Here is a 15,945-nt window from a genome sequence, read left to right as displayed (position 1 = left end):
CCAAATCCAGATAGTGAGAGGATCTTTTGCCTGCTCTCTTTTGAGCTTGTGCTTTGTTTCGTGTATTGGGCTTTATGTGATGTGTGCCTTTGACTACGGTATGGTATACTAAGTTTTTTGGGGTCCCTGACACCACTCCTACTGTATCCTGCCTTTTGGCATTTTTCTCAGTGTTAGAGGAAACTAAAAGGCACTTCCATGAAGCCCTTAGTGTTAGGACCCTTAGTATGTCCTTTTATACGACTTTGGTTGGTGTTTCTGGATAATCTGCTCGTGTTCTCAAGTGTTTGGCTGCTGGCTGCCACTTTGACTATGACATTTGGTGCTACTTGTTAAATCACACAGTCTCCTTCGAGCTTCCCAAGATGTTCGAGACTGGCTAGTATTTGAATGGGAGAACATCTAGGAAACGTTTGGGGTGCTGCTGGAAGTGGTGTTGGTAAGGCCAGCAGGGGGCACTTACCCTTTGGTCTGAGTGTGGATCCCAATGCCCCAGTGCAATGATGGAAACAATGTGCTGGAAAAATGGTGACGTCCTTTGGATGAGACATACAACCATGATTATGATTTTCAGTGGTCATAAAAGACCACTTGGCATCCTTTTTTAAAGAGTAGGATGTATCCTGATGTCCTGGCTAAAATGCCCTCCTTAGTCTAGTCATTCTGGCTTTCAGTTCATTCCTCGTATCTAAATGGCGATCTCCCCACCAAACAGCTAATGTGTGGTGACTGTACTGAAACAAAAATGTCTGCCGTTGCACCATCCAGGTGGGTGGAGCACATTAGTGCTGGTTAAAGTGGCTCCCTGTTCACTATTTAAAGTGTTTTGAGCAGTGAGAAAAGTGCTATATAACTGTGAAGAATTATTATTATAACAAAAAAGATCTGAAGGGAAAGACTTTCACATTTAACCCATTCATTCTTGTAACACTGAAAAAAATGAGCCCATATGCTTCACTTTACCAGTTTGTTAAATTGCTAATGTTACTGGTATGCCACCTGTGGGAATGCAAAAGCAGTGGATTTTGTTTTGTAAGTATCAGTAAAATGCGTTTCTTTTATAATAATAAGGACGATGATGATGTTTTATTCTATTGTGCCTTTCTAGAAGCCATAATATAAATTTTCTGCAGAAGGGGCAAAAAAAATGCATCCGTTCCCTGCAGTGATTCTTTACCTCGGCTTCTCAGCAATTTCTACTTTTCATTTCATTTCATCTACTTCTAGAACTTCATTTCTTGTGGTGTCTAATTTGACATGGAATCCTCTGCTGACTTCAGGATGAGGTAGAATCTTCCCCTGACATTCAACTACATGAATATCTTAACCATAGATGAAAATGAGGTAAGGAGTACCTGAGGTAAGATGTTTTTTTTTTTTTTTTCTATTCAATAAAATGAAGCTGTGTATTTTGATATATTTTTGCTGGCCAGAAAGAGTTTCCATGTTACTCAGTGGCTAGACAAGTAAGAATTTCACTGCTTTGTGCATGTGACAGTATGTCTACTACTGCTACTAAATTCCTCTGAATCTTTATTTCTGTGGTGACGTGATGTCTTCCTCTAACTCTTCACTTCTTCTCCTATAAGAAACCGGAGGCAAAACGTTCCTCTGACATTTTAGAGCAACACGAGGCAGTGCCTTTCTTTGACTCTTTGCTTTATCTCCATGGGTACAGTAACATGAGACAGTGTCTTCATCCAAGCCTGCTGTAACAATGTAAGGCAGTGTCTTCCTCTGCCTTTTTAACCAGAGTGCTTCCTCTCATATTAAGCCATATCTTCTTCTTTGATACTGGTGCTCCATTTTTGCTCCTTAGGCATGAGTGTAGGACTGTTTTTTTCCAATCCCATCACTTCATGCACCGAGTGGTATGAAAGCCTCAGAATCCCTCGTGGGCCCTGCTTTATGTCCCCTGCAGAAGATGAAGGGGGAGCTGGATATTAAACAGAACAGCTCATTAGCTGTCTCCTGCTTGCCTGTGTCAGAGCCTCCTTTGTGTGGCGGCCTGCTTTGTGCACTCAGCTGTCGTATCCCAGGCAATCGCTTGCAAAGCACTAAATTTTTCTGACAACAACAGTCTTTAATCCACGACACCCGGCTCTAAACTCTGCTCACAGCGGAGATGGGGGAGGGACCGTGCAGGTTATCACAGCTGTCCTTGAATGCCGAATGATTCCCAGAAGAGGGCTAAGTAAGTGACCGGAGCCCTTTAAAGGGGAACTGGACGGCTTTGAGAAGTGCATTACTAAGGATAGTTGCTTGCGCCAAACAGTAGCACCCATGGCCTCTGAACAGGGGGGCATTATCTCAGTCCAGCTAACCAGAAAGTTATTGAAACACACACCAGGACAGGAAGGTTGGCAAAATAAAGAGTCAGCAGAGATGAGACAACCCAGGGACACAAGGCGCCAGGTACTGATGAATTTATAGGAGGGTGGTATTATGGGCACACAGGTCTATGAGAATGTTATGGCCAGTACTGGAACTTGGGTTCAGCTGGCACCTCAGTTCAGCACTGGAGCAGTGTGAATGGAAACTGCAAGCAGCAAAGTGGTACGGAGCACTGAATGCAGGATGAATTCCCCCATTGTGGCACAGACTATGGTTTAACTGGATCGTAGAGGACCAGAAACAGGACACAGGAACAACTTGGACCTTTATCATCTGTGATTACATAAGGTTCATTGGATCCCCTCAGAGAAGCAAAAACGCAACAGCAAAGCCGAAGTAAACTCCAGTGTGAGTCAAGATGATGCAGAGAGTTGAATTGCATAAATTCCGAATACTCTGTATAACTCCTTTTAATGTTGGTAATGCGTGAGATTATAATAAAAAAGTAATAATCGGTGTGGTAGTGTTTAGGTCTGCTACGTTTACTGGGTTCAAATCCTGTGCCTAAATGCTGCTCGTGTGTCATGGTTGGTTATTTTTTATTGTTCAGTTATTTTTTCACAGGGATTGTTTAACTGTATGTGTTTTTGAGGTCACTGTAGCTATTCCTGACTTAAAGATTTCTGAATTAAGGTTGTTTCAGTATGTTTATTTATGTACATGAGGGTAATGTAATACAGGTACCTGTCGACTTATGACCACGTTTGGTTCTGATGGACCAGTCGTAAGTTGATCTGGATGTAAGATGGACTGATATATATATTCAAACCTGACCGTAAATATAGTACTGTATAATAAGTCCCTTATGTCGTATTTTTTGTTTTATATCCTTTTTTATTATTATTCTTAGCACATTGATTGTATAGATTTTCTTTATCTTTTGTTTTTGTACATTTTTTTTATTTTATTATTTTGTTCTGTTATTACTGTTGCTTGCATGGCTGCTGAATCTTTAACAGCTTCTTGAATCTTTTCTTTGTCTGCATTATGTTACGTCAATAGCGTGAGCCTTGCCCAGAGTTCATTGTGTTAACTGTGAGAGGAGAAATTGTACCAGCAGAGTTTGAGCATTCGTATGTTTTCTGTTTTAACATTTCAGCCAGTTAATAATAAATATTAAGAGATAGAGGAGTTCAGCGTGGTCTCATTATCCCTTTGTGGCAGTTTGCACGAAGTGGCATATTCTGAGTCACAACACAGAAGCTTCGAAGGTTAACCGGATTCAAAGCCAGAGTGCAGCAGCACAGCACTGGCTACAATGAGATAACTTAAAGTCGCATGCGATCACATTCGCTTTCTTTCCACCCTTATACTGCTTGATCACTTTTTGTGTCACGATCAATTGCATTTTTTCCTGTACAGTAATTGTAAGACAAATATAACTGAATGTAGTTGAAACCACTGCAGGCAATACACTGAAATTGAGATGAATGAGTCACGACATACGGAGCTGGTGTGGCAAAAACTGTCATTTGCCCGTGAGACGCAGTAGCAGTCATAAGTTAAATGATCATAAGATACATACACCATAAGTCAGGAACTACCTGTAATTATCTCCACTTTTATGATAAAGTTGTTTGGGCTGGCTGTACAGCTTTCTCCATCCACGTAGAAACATTTAATTCAACTGGTCAGTTTCTCTTAATGTTTTCTCAGAGTAAACATACCTGCTGTGCTCTCTGTTAGCATCAAGTAAGAGCAGCAAGCAGTGATGTGTTTTTTATGGACTGAAGGCGTACCAGGGAGCAAAATCCATAGAATGCTTTCTGCACAATATGGAGACACCATTTTGCCATGGTGAAGTGTTTATGAATGGTTTCAGACGTTCAAAAATGGTTGGATAATTGTAAAGAACAAAGAAGGAGCCTGTCCAAGTCCGCTTCCGATGACAACATTGAGCCAGTCCATATCTTAATTCTGACGAACCACTGAGGATTTCAGCCTCAGGTACATCAAGGTCATACAGAGTGGATCACTGCTCGTTACTCTTCTTTAGTGCAAACGGAGAGCAGAGCAAAGCGGCCAAATTTACTACTAGAAAACAAACAAGAGAAACTGACTGGTCACGGTTGAAACTTTAGCACTGTGACCACAAACTAGCCATGTTTGAACACATGTGAGGGGAAGACTTTACAGCTAATCCAAACAAAATTATCACAAAAGTGTGGGTAATTATTGACTTACCCTCATTCATAATTTTGTATTTGGCAAATGCCATATTGTTTTACTTCTGAGCTGCCACTTTGTGACTTTGCCCTTGCTAGCAGCTTCATCAGAGGTCACAAACAAGTAACACTGGGTCACAAGGTATAAACTTTGTTTCCTGAAGTCATTTCATTATCCAAGTTTACGGATATTTCACAAAAAGCACACTGCGTCTAAGTTCATTTGTGTCTTTCTGGTTCTCTGATCTCGGTTTTCACTTCGAGTTTTTTGACTACGAGTTAGCATTGCATTTCAGGTTTCATCGCTTTGATCTCTTGTCTTCCAGTTATGCCTTTAGCTTTCACTTGACTCTTGTTTATCTCCTGGTTCATTCTCTCTTCCTCATGTCATATCAATACGGAGTTTGCATTTCCTCCCCATGTCTGAGTTGAACTTCCTTCAGGTACTTATTTTCTTCCAAAATCACCAACAATATATGGCTTGGCAATTCCAAATTGGTCCTCTTTTGAGTTTGAGTGTGTGCATTTGTGTGAGTGGACTGGTGCCTTGTGCCCACTGCCGTCAGGATAGCCTCCAACTGCCATGATCCTGAAATAGATTGCTCCATAGATTCTTTCAGTAAAAGTTTATTCATCCATTTTCTAACCACATCTCTTATCCTCTTTAGGGTTGTGGGGAGCCAATGCTTACAAACCATAAACCAATCAGAGCACCAGGAGTACAAGACATTCTGATTGGTGGAGAGTACGAGACATTTACAAATTAGAGAGCAAAGAGCAGTCTGCAGAACGCCACAGAAGGACAATGCAGGTACAGTAACTGATTCCGTTTTTTATAACGCAATGCAAACATTGATTTGTTAACATGGACATCTGCATTCAAGTTATACAGGGATCAGAATTCTGATTAGAGCCACCAAGAGCAATAAGAGAGCAATAAGCAATCCGTAGTACATCAAAAAGCAGCAAGCAGACCTGTTCTGAAGGACAACGGAGGTGCAATAAGTGGTGAACGCTTTGTAAGCCTTGTTTTGTCTGCTTAAGTAGGGGTCTGCTTTGCTTTTGACAATTTAACTCACAGTATGCCCTATGTAAAGGACAATGTGGGTGAGCCGGCATGACGGCCAGGATAATCTATGGTACCTTCCCTAGACAGAAAGAGAGGTTAGGAACATGCACTGATACAGCGCTTTGCTACACCCACCACATGATGATCCACCTCAGGATCCCACATTAGGACCCAAGCATGGCTGTGCAACAGGTGACACCTCAGCACCACACTAGTTCAAATGGATTGGATCAGTGTGAGCTTTTTTTGGAGTGCCCATCCTGCCACCAATCCCCAAGTTTTCCCTGCAAATTGGAGGACCTGCTTGCAGGGCTGGATGCTGGTTAACGTCATGCCCAGAACAGAGCAATTGCAGATTAAGGGCCCAACAGAGCAGAATCACTTGTGGTATTTATGGGATTCGAGCCATCAACCTTCTGATTGCCGGAGCAGATCCCCTTAAGGCAGATAGCCTTAGATCCACCACTCCACCTTCCCCAGGCGAGAGGCCAGAATAATGATAGGGCAGTGGTAGCAATATGTTAACACAGTACACAAGGTGGCAGCATACAGTACCTCGTAACAGTATGGCTGTTAGGACAGCTGCAGGGTTGCATGGGATATGTAGTTTGAACATGCAGCCTTGTAAGGGTCCTTTTGAGCCACTGGGAGACCAATCACCCCATAATCTAGGAGCTCCAGAGGTGCTCCTAGGGTAAAGCTTTGATGTGCTAGACGTACCCCCAGGTCTGGCTTTGATGGGAGTTTCCCTCTTCCTCAGCTGATTGAGTGGATGAAGACCAAGCTTACATAGAAAGGAGCAAAAAAGGGAAAAAAAGTTGAGTTGTAACATGAAGAAAAGTCTGTGTGTTGGAAGGTAATGGTGTAGACTTGCGGCTTGTGTGTAGCAGTTGTGTTTGCGGTTTGTGGTTGTTGCACTGAAGGTGAGCTCCCCAAAACAGTAAAGAATTTCCATTGTATTTTTATCTATCACACAATCTTAACTGACCAGAGAGCCTCCCATACACTAGTTGGATCATTCAACTGGAATCATGCATCTGAGTGGCAAGTGACATTTTAAGCCACATGCACCAAAATAAACCTTTTATTTTCTATTCAGCAGATGTGTTATGGGGGGTCAGACAATCCTGTTCAGGGAATCTGGATATACAGTAGGATAGAGCCTGGCTCACTACAGGAGATGCTATGTACTCGAGTGAAGATCAAGTGCAGTGAACCACACATCTGCACGTGGACAAGGGGCTGTGAATGAGGGCATCCATGAGACTTATTGTTTTGGAGGCATTGCACTTGACCCAAACAGCAGGGAAATTTGCTTAACTGCGTCACTATACTTAAATACATCTTCTCATGAAGAGCAAGAACTGTTAATATTACAGTTTATGGGTCTCTCTCATTCTGGTTATTATTATGGCTGGTGTTAGGAGTGGGATAAACCAAAAAAAACAGCCTGAGACAGGGAGGTCATATAATGTAGGAGATGGCGCATGGATTAGTGATTTCAACCTACAGGCTATCATCCCATGAGATTTTATGAAAAGGATGGAACATTCTTTAGAAAAAGCCTGTGGTAACCCCAGCAAATGAAGGTCAACCAGGCCAAAAAGAGCCACATGTACAACTCTAGCTGAGCTTCACAGATCACTGACCATCCACTCGAGCCAAGTACAGGACACCTGGGAGCGGTGACATGCTGGCAATGAGGACAATGCTAAACAATTGCTAAAAAAAAAAAGTACAGCTTGTGGAATCCCATTCACAGATCTGAAAGGTTCAGCATGAGTCGGTTCAATTGATCACGCTTTTGAGAAATTTGCAGTCACAGCCACCGCTAAGGAATACTAGCAAACACTTCTTTAGGTGGTTGCATGGAAAAGGAGGGGTGTTGGAAGTGCTAGAAGACCTGCCACAGGGAGATTTAACAGAGCTGCACTCATTACTGACCATAGAGGAATTTTGGTTTGTCTTGACCGAATCCTTGATGGAATTTCAACCACAGCTGAAATCATTTGGTCAGGTTGGCATGCGAGACCCTTGGTATGTATGCCGCCAAGACTTTGTTCGGTAACCAGCACAGTTTGGTGCAGAATGCAACCGTGAGGGGTCTCTCAATCAGAAGTGCTGCATAGTGATAGTAAGCACACATCATGGAAGGCAAAGATGAGCCATATCCATTGTTAGCTCTATGGACATCCAAAGCTTCTGCCATGCACAAAGAAGACAGCATATAGAACATTAGTCCAGGAACACTGATGTGTGCAGAGTAGCACTGGATCAATCGACAGCCCTAACAATGGACAAAAAAAAAAAAAAAGACTTAACACCCCCTCCTGTGGCAGTGGAATAACAGCAAGGTAAAGGGCATTGGTGGACAATGGGGCTAATGGCACCAATCATGTGATCAGAAATTCTCTCTATGGACTTTATTCTTTTTTTGATATTGAACTTTTTATAATCTGGCTGACCCCTCTCCTCATTTGACTTTAAAAATAATGAAATAATGCTGAATTCTTTACGGGGATTCAAGTAGATCAGCACAAAATTCAATAATGCCTTTCATATCAATCTATTATACTGTGTATTTTCTTTCTGTCTATCTATCTATCTGTCTCTTATATAGTGCCTTTATCTATCATATAATGACTTTCACATCTATCTATCTATCTATCTATCTATCTATCTATCATCTATCTATCTATCTATTATATAGCGCCTTCCATATCTATTTATCTATCATATAGTGCTTTTCACTATCTATATCTATCTATCTATAATATAATGCCTTCCATATCTATCTATCACATAGTGCCTTTCCTATCTATCGATCTATCTATCTATCTATCTATCTATCTATCCAATAATAATATAGTGCCTTTCACACAGTTCTTTCTTTCTTTCCGTCCTACCCTCTACTCTTAAAATGAGTCCCTAGGCTGGAGTCCATCTGCTAGCCATCTTCACTTCTGCCCACATATCCTGTGTTCAGTTTGTCAGATGCGGTCTTCTGTGTAATGTTTTTGTTATTGCACTTCTTTGAAGAACACACATCCCCTCTCGCTGCTTTGGCCTAATGGCTAAGACGCTGCAGCTCAATCCTCATTTTCAGCCACCCCCCCACTCATGTCTGCACAACTGTGAATGTATAATCTAGTTTTAGGGCCCTTGGGAGACGGAGCCTATGTCAGCAAAATTAGGGGCAAAGCAGGAAACTTAGTCTGGTGTGTCATTGCATTGAAGAGTAGAGTACACTAAGTCAAGCACAGTCGTGAAACATCTGAGAGGATACAGGAGGAAACTGGGGGACATGAAGAAAACCTACAGACACCACCCCGAGAGCTGTGAGCCACTGTGCTGCCGCGGTTGTCATATGCTCCAGTAATTGTTGCATAGCTCCATACTGGTAAGGCAGTGAGAAGGTAACTCAGGCAGCACCCCTGTTGCTTGTGCATTCTTGGAATGGCTGGACAAAAACTCACAGAGCACAACCATCTTAGCCAGCCCAGCTATAGGGAAAGGAGAATTCCTCTGCAGAAAGCAGCCAAGAAGTAAGAAAAGATATTAATTATTACCATTTAAACTCACACACCTACAAGTCTTAGATATTTGAATATAACAGTACTATGTTCATCCCTATGGCCACTCAAATTTAAAAAAGTCATATACAAATTGGAATAAAAGAATTAATCAGCCCCGGTAATCTAAATATGCTGGTGGCCACAGCTGAATCTTTGGAAGCGGAGGTGGCTGCCGTCTGACATTTTCCTAACCTGCTTTGTAATGCAGAGGGCCGCTGCAGATCAATACATTTTCTGCTAATTTAGAGAGCGTTTCTGGCACTCTTTTTATTCTTAGTACTAAGATTCTGCAACCAGCATAAAAAAGCAAATGTCACTGTTTTGTCTCCTTTAAAACAATTCCCTTTCCTTTGAAGAAAGCCATTTCTACACTTCGGACTCATCGGCTATGTGCTCAGATCAAAGGTCAGCCTGTTATCAAGCTCTTCAGGGTCCAACTAAATTCAAAAATCGTCACAAATGCTCAGCACAAAGCATGTCGCACATAAAAGGCAGCCGTGTGTCTGCCCGGCTGCCCTGATCCCTCTTGATTGTCTCCATTCTGCGCTCCTCTGCTGTGGTATTGATCGAGCCTCCCTTTATTCACACCTCATGGCGACTCCAAGTGAATAATAATGAGAATTCAGACGGCGTGATCACATCCACTTCAGCAAACTGGCAGCTAGGGCACAGGCCAAACATACCAATCAGGCTGAGCGCTCTAGGGTGGCACAGTGGTGGTGTGCTTAGCACAGCTGCTTCACCGACCCAGTGAACCTTGAACCTTGCACCCAGTCTTTATCCATGTGGAGTTTGCATGTTCTGCACACATCTTCATGGCCCGCTGAATTTGTCCTGGTGAGGTGTACTCAATCCCACCTTCCACCCAGTACTGCTGGAATAGACTGTGGCCCCCTTTTGCCTGTCATTTGGAGCAAAGGGGAAATATTTAACACTTTATATAGCACCTTAACAGCAAAGGAAGAGTCGAGAGCAAATAGGATTTGATGTAAATATAACTGTAAGCTGTTTGTCTTTTAGTCTGTCTGTCGGCTTGTTGCCAATCACCCAAAAATGGACAGTTTGCATGTGTGTGGCCATTGGTCTAACTTAAAAATATTAGCTACAAATTTCTTGGTACGCCTCCATGAAGAAAGAAGAACCCACAATTGTCTCTGAAATATGTTGAAACCGACAAAAGTAACAAAAATCAAATGTTGCTTTAGAGTTTTGATTTAACAGAATAATTCAAATAATAACACAAATGCCAAATTACAATGGACAAAAACGATGGGGCCCATAACCTTCCTTTAGAGGTAACCACTTCAAACAAGCGATTCCCGTAGCTCTCAGTGAGATTTCTGCCCATGTCCACGGGTCGTTTGGCCCACCCTTCTTGAGCAAACGGCACCAGGCAGGTTTCAGTTCTTTCTATAGATGATCGACAAGATTCAAATCAGTGCTCATCGAAGGCCACTTCAAAATAGTCAATGTTTTGTTCTGTCAACAATGGAGTCCTCCTGGGTCTTCTTCCAATTGAGCCCACTGTCACTCAAAAAGTGAAGGATGGTGTGATCAGACACTGATGGTCCTTGATCTTAGGGATCAGCTTGTATCTCCTAGGAAGTTACCAGTTGTCTACCATTCTCACTGTCCTTCTGCCCATTCTGGGGTCAGTTTTCATCTTGTAGCCATGTCCAGGAAGGTTGGCTGCAGCCCTGTGGACCTTAAACTTCTTAATAACATTTGCAAGTGTTGTCACAGGAACACCGAGCTGCTTACACTCTTTGCCTTTAACATGCTTGTTAATAATTTCTTTCTGATCTCCTCAGACGATTCTTTCCTTTGCATTCTGTGGTCCGTGTTCAGCATGGAACACATGATAATTCCTAACAGCAGAGTGACAACGTTTCCCCATTTAAGACTGCATTGGAGACATGTGTGATACTAATTACAGAAAATAGCTAGTTGGAAACATCACTCTCATTGACCTGTTTATGATCTTTTCATGAAGTGCCAACACATGTGTCCAGGCCATTTTAGAATATCTCTGTAAAATAAGCAGTATTTGATCTCTTTCCACACTTGCTTTGCTTCACTTGATGCCATATCAAAGGGATACACTGGCAGAGAGCACATCTTCAATGAGCTGTAAGGACACCAACAGATATGTCCACATCTGTAGATGGAGCATCAGCGAGAGGGGTTGTAATGGAGGCAGGCAACCCCAAAATGAAGCCTTGGCCAGCAGGGACTACAATTCTCATCAGGCAGCAAGAGTGTGCTGAGGCTGATGAGATGACATCATTTGTGCCAGCCAAAGCGGGATCTCATCTAAGAGCGCAGGTACAGTATTTTCTTCTCAGCTAATTTTGATAACAATGTTATTGTCTCACTTGATTGCAGCTTTTATCAGAGTATAGCATTTTGTCTTCTCTTGGGTTATGCGTAGCCATGGCACTCTGAGCTGCATTATTTGTATGAAAATGTGCTATATAAATAAATGTTGGTGTTGTTCTTGTTGAGTTTCTAACAAAACAGTTTATTCCAGTTTATTTTCATCTAAATCAGGGGTCTCCAACACGTCACTCGCGAGCTACCGGTAGCTCACAACCCCTTCCCATGTAGCTCGCCAAAGGATTAATGAATCCTACATAAATTTGAAAACTTGATTAGTTAAATTAGGGATGGGCGATCTTTCCAAAAAATCATATCACGATCCTTTTAACACAAACTCACAATCCACAATCTGAATTATACAATACAATTTATTTTTTATTTTTTGTATAGCCCAAAATCACACAGGAAGTGCTGCAATGGGCTTTAACAGGCCCTGCCTCTCTGAGAAGACAAGGAAAAACTCCCAAAAAAAAACCTTGTAGGGAAAAATGGAAGAAACCTTGGGAAAGGCAGTTCAAAGAGAGACCCCTTTCCAGGTAGGTTGGGTGTACAGTGGGTGTCAAAAGTAGGGGGTCAATACAATACAATACACAAAACAGAACAAATCCTTAATACAGCATAATAATAAAAATTTTAGAAGTACGGAGCAGAATTTAACAGTAGATAATATCACATAATATTGGATATTTTTAGAGTCCTGGAGACCTCATCCATCTAGCTGCCTCCCCATTTGGCCATGCCACGGCTGAAACGTTGTTCAGCCAGCCAATCCGATGAAAGGACCACTTTTTACCATGCAATGAATTGCAATCTATCTTTTCAGTTTGGCATACACTTAAGAGAATATCCAGACTCAAACTCATCAAGACCTAAGTAACACTTTATTTTCAATATCAAACAAAGTTGAATTCAATTGTTCTGTCATTTGCTAGCTAAGCGGAGTTAAGGAACACTCTGCCTGCTACGTGTTTCTCGGATTTGCGCAAATAAATCTGTACCGCAAGCGAACTCTGATCAAAGTCAAAGTGAACTTTATTGTCCTCTCAGCCATATACAAGTATACAGATAGACGAAATTGCGAAGCTCAGGGTCCACAGTGTAACAACATGATGTGCAAATAATAAATTAAAAATAGAATAAAAATTTAAAAATAAAAAAAATTAAAAATTAAAACACAAACAAGACAAGACATTGTGCAAAGATAGGAGAAAGAAGTAGCAGCAATATTGATGTGTAAGATATGTAATATAATAAATAATAGATATAGATAATACAGAAATAATCAGTGTATGATAGTAATTGTTTAATACATGTGTAAACAGTGACAGGTCAGAATGTTTCATAGCAGAAGGATATCAAGAGTGTCAATATACGTAAAGGTCAGTATCAGATTTTCAGTTCTTTTCTACATGCACACTCATCTTAGCAGGATAGTGGTTTTCATGTTTAAAAGTTCTGTTTTTAAAAGTGGTTGAGGCCGTGTGGAAGGTCCCAGGGGGCAGCCTGGTGTTAAGGAGCCTAACAGCTTGGGGTAAAAACTCTCCTGCAGCCTGCAGATCTGGCTTTGATGCTGCAGTATCTTCTCTTGGATGGCAGAAGTGTGAAAAGTCCATGTGAGGGGTGTAAGGGGTCCTGCACAATGCTGCAGGCCTTGCGGACACTGCGTTTGTAAAATATGTCCTGTAGTGAAGGGAGAGGCACCCCAATAATGTTCTCTGCTGTCTTCACTATCCTTTTGAGGTGCCTGCGGTTAGATATGTTGCAGTTGCCATACCAGACAGTGATGCAGCTGGTCAGGACATGGTGCCTCTGTAGAACATGGTGAGGATGGAAGGGGGAAGACTTGCTCGCTTCAGCCGCCTCAGGAAGTGTAGTCTCTGCTGGGCTTTCTTGATTAGTGATGAGGTGTTATGTGTCCACGTAAGTTCCTCAGTTATGTGCACACCGAGGAACTTGGTACTCCTAACAATCTCCACATCTAAACCGTTGATGCTGAGTGGGATGTGGGCAGGATGTGATTTTCTGAAGTCCACGGTTATCTCTTTTGTCTTGTCGACATTGAGAAGATAGATTGTTGTCTTCACACCATGTGGACAGCCGTTTCACCTCATCACTGTGTGCTCTTTCATCATCCCTGCTTATCAGTTCGTATCATCCGCAAACTTGATGATGTGGTTGGTGTTGTGCATGGCTGTGCAGTCGTGAGTCAGCAGGGTGAAGAGCAGTGGACTAAGCACACAGCCCTGCGGTGCTCCAGTGCTCAGTGTGATGATGCTGGAAGTGTTGTGGCCCATCCAAACTGACTGGGGCCTCTTTGTCAAGAAGTCCAGGATCCAATTGCAGAGGGTGGTGTTCAGGCCCAACCTGCTCAGTTTTACAACCAGCTTTGGAGGGATGATTGTGTTGAAGGTGGAGCTAAAGTCTATGAGTAGCATCCTGACATATGTGTCTTTTTTATCCAGATGTGTCAGGGAGATGTGAAGGGCAGAGCACATGGCATCCTCAGTTGACCTGTTTGAGCGGTATGCAAACTGAAGAGGGTCAAGGGAGGCAGGGAGATTAGTCTTTATGTGTGACATGACTAACCTTTTGAAGCACTTCATTATGATACATAGCAAAATGAGAGAAGTCACAAAATCAACCGGAAGCAAATTATAGAAAATAACCCGATCTAAATCTGTTAAGTAGTTCTCTCATGAAAAGCGGACAGAGAGACAGACATTAGATTTTATATATTATATATTAGTAAACCTTCGAAATAATGTGCAGTTAAAGTATCAACAGCATTCTCAGCATTTCTGGAGCTTAGTAGAGCCAGATAACTATAAGAATCTTCACCAAGCAGCTCTGAAAATGTCTGCTTTGTTTGGGTCTCCATACCTCTCTGTGAGTCTGACATGAATGTCATGAAATCAAAGTTCAGAACACGACTGACATTTAAACGACTCCAGAAGAGTGAACCTCAGTGGCTCCACTCCACCAGACACCTGCCTCTCTTGTTGGCTCCACGCAGTGCCAGTCATCTGACTCACTGAAAAACACATCACACCTGTGACTGGACATATGAATAAAGTGACACAGTGACATGGAACAAAATGACAAATGAATAAGTCAGATCTGTGCATTTGGAATTGCATTGTTTTGTTTAGACAGCATTCATGTTTTAATTCAATAGTGTGAGATACGTTAGAAAATGCATACAGACATACAAAATGCACTTGCAGGCGAACTAAATATTTTTTTCTGATATTTTAAAGCAAAATGTGAGTTGTGGACACCAACATTTTAGAAATGTTCAGACAAAACAAGCTTATTCAGTTTGTTTGGGTTGAAATAAGCTATGAGAATAAATGTTAGAAAACATGAGTAGCTGTCGGCCATTTTAATTTTGTAAAAGTAGCTCTCAGGGGGAAAAAAGGTTGGAGATCCCTGTTCTAAATCCTTTTCTTAGAAATATAGAGGTCCAATGATGTGTATGGGCGGCACAGTGGCGCGGTGGTAGCGCTGCTGCCTCGCAGTTAGGAGACCAGTCTGGGTTCGCTTCCCGGGTCCTCCCTGCGTGGAGTTTGCATGTTCTCCCCGTGTCTGCATGGGTTTCCTCCCACAGTCCAAAGACATGCCGGTTAGGTGCATTGGTGATTCTAAATTGGCACTGGTGTGTTTGTGTGTGTCCTGCGGTGAGTTGGCACCCTGCCCGGGGTTTGTTTTCTGCCTTGCGCCCGTGGATTGGCTCCAGCTGACCCCCGTGACCCTGTGTTCTGATCCAGCATGTTGGAAAATGGATGGATGTGTATGATGATGTCAAACCCTTAAGGAGCAATGTTCCTTTCATTTTAAATAAATGCCTTTAAAACTCCAAAAGCACAGTTTCATGGCTGTGAAATTGAATGCGAAACTGCGTGCAAAAGAAGACACTACCAATTATTATGTTATATTATACATAACCATCTGAGAGAGAGGAGCATGGTGTCCTGCACCATGTTGGGCAAATGTGCAGATAGGAATTGCACTGCATTGTGCACATGTGACAATAACAGAAATAAAACTGGTGACGCTTTATTTTTTTTTATCAAAGAAACACATTACATTTTTGAAGATGCCAGCGTTATTGGGCACCTGCATGTTGTTACTAAGTGTGATAAAGATAAGCCACAATGAAACAGAATGGCACGTGGTGCCAAGTTGCTCTCGATTAAGTTATGGTAGAACGAGATGGCACTCGTAATATTTACCGTTTCTTAATGGCAGTCCATTTTATGATGAGGTAGTTAGCATTTTAGGCTTCGGTGCCAAAACAGTGTCGGTGCCCGGATAAGTTGCCCCCCACGTTTCGCCCCCAGGTAATTTTCACCACACTAAATTT

At 42.1% G+C, this 15,945-nt stretch overlaps 1 long non-coding RNA gene across 1 annotated transcript; it reads left to right on the top strand.

Annotated features, from left to right (window-relative positions):
• Positions 1 to 2,203: 2,203 nt before the first annotated feature.
• On the top strand, positions 2,204 to 11,523 carry LOC120524375. The gene is made up of 3 exons (XR_005632794.1): positions 2,204 to 2,415; positions 5,228 to 5,370; positions 11,299 to 11,523. It is a non-coding gene; the product is annotated as an uncharacterized LOC120524375 (long non-coding RNA).
• Positions 11,524 to 15,945: the final 4,422 nt, after the last annotated feature.

Source organism: Polypterus senegalus, chromosome 1, assembly GCF_016835505.1.
Source record: "Polypterus senegalus isolate Bchr_013 chromosome 1, ASM1683550v1, whole genome shotgun sequence".
Classification (NCBI taxonomy): domain Eukaryota; kingdom Metazoa; phylum Chordata; class Cladistia; order Polypteriformes; family Polypteridae; genus Polypterus; species Polypterus senegalus.
The sequence above is the reverse complement of the archived record's forward strand: the minus strand, read 5'-3'. Positions and strand labels throughout refer to the sequence as shown.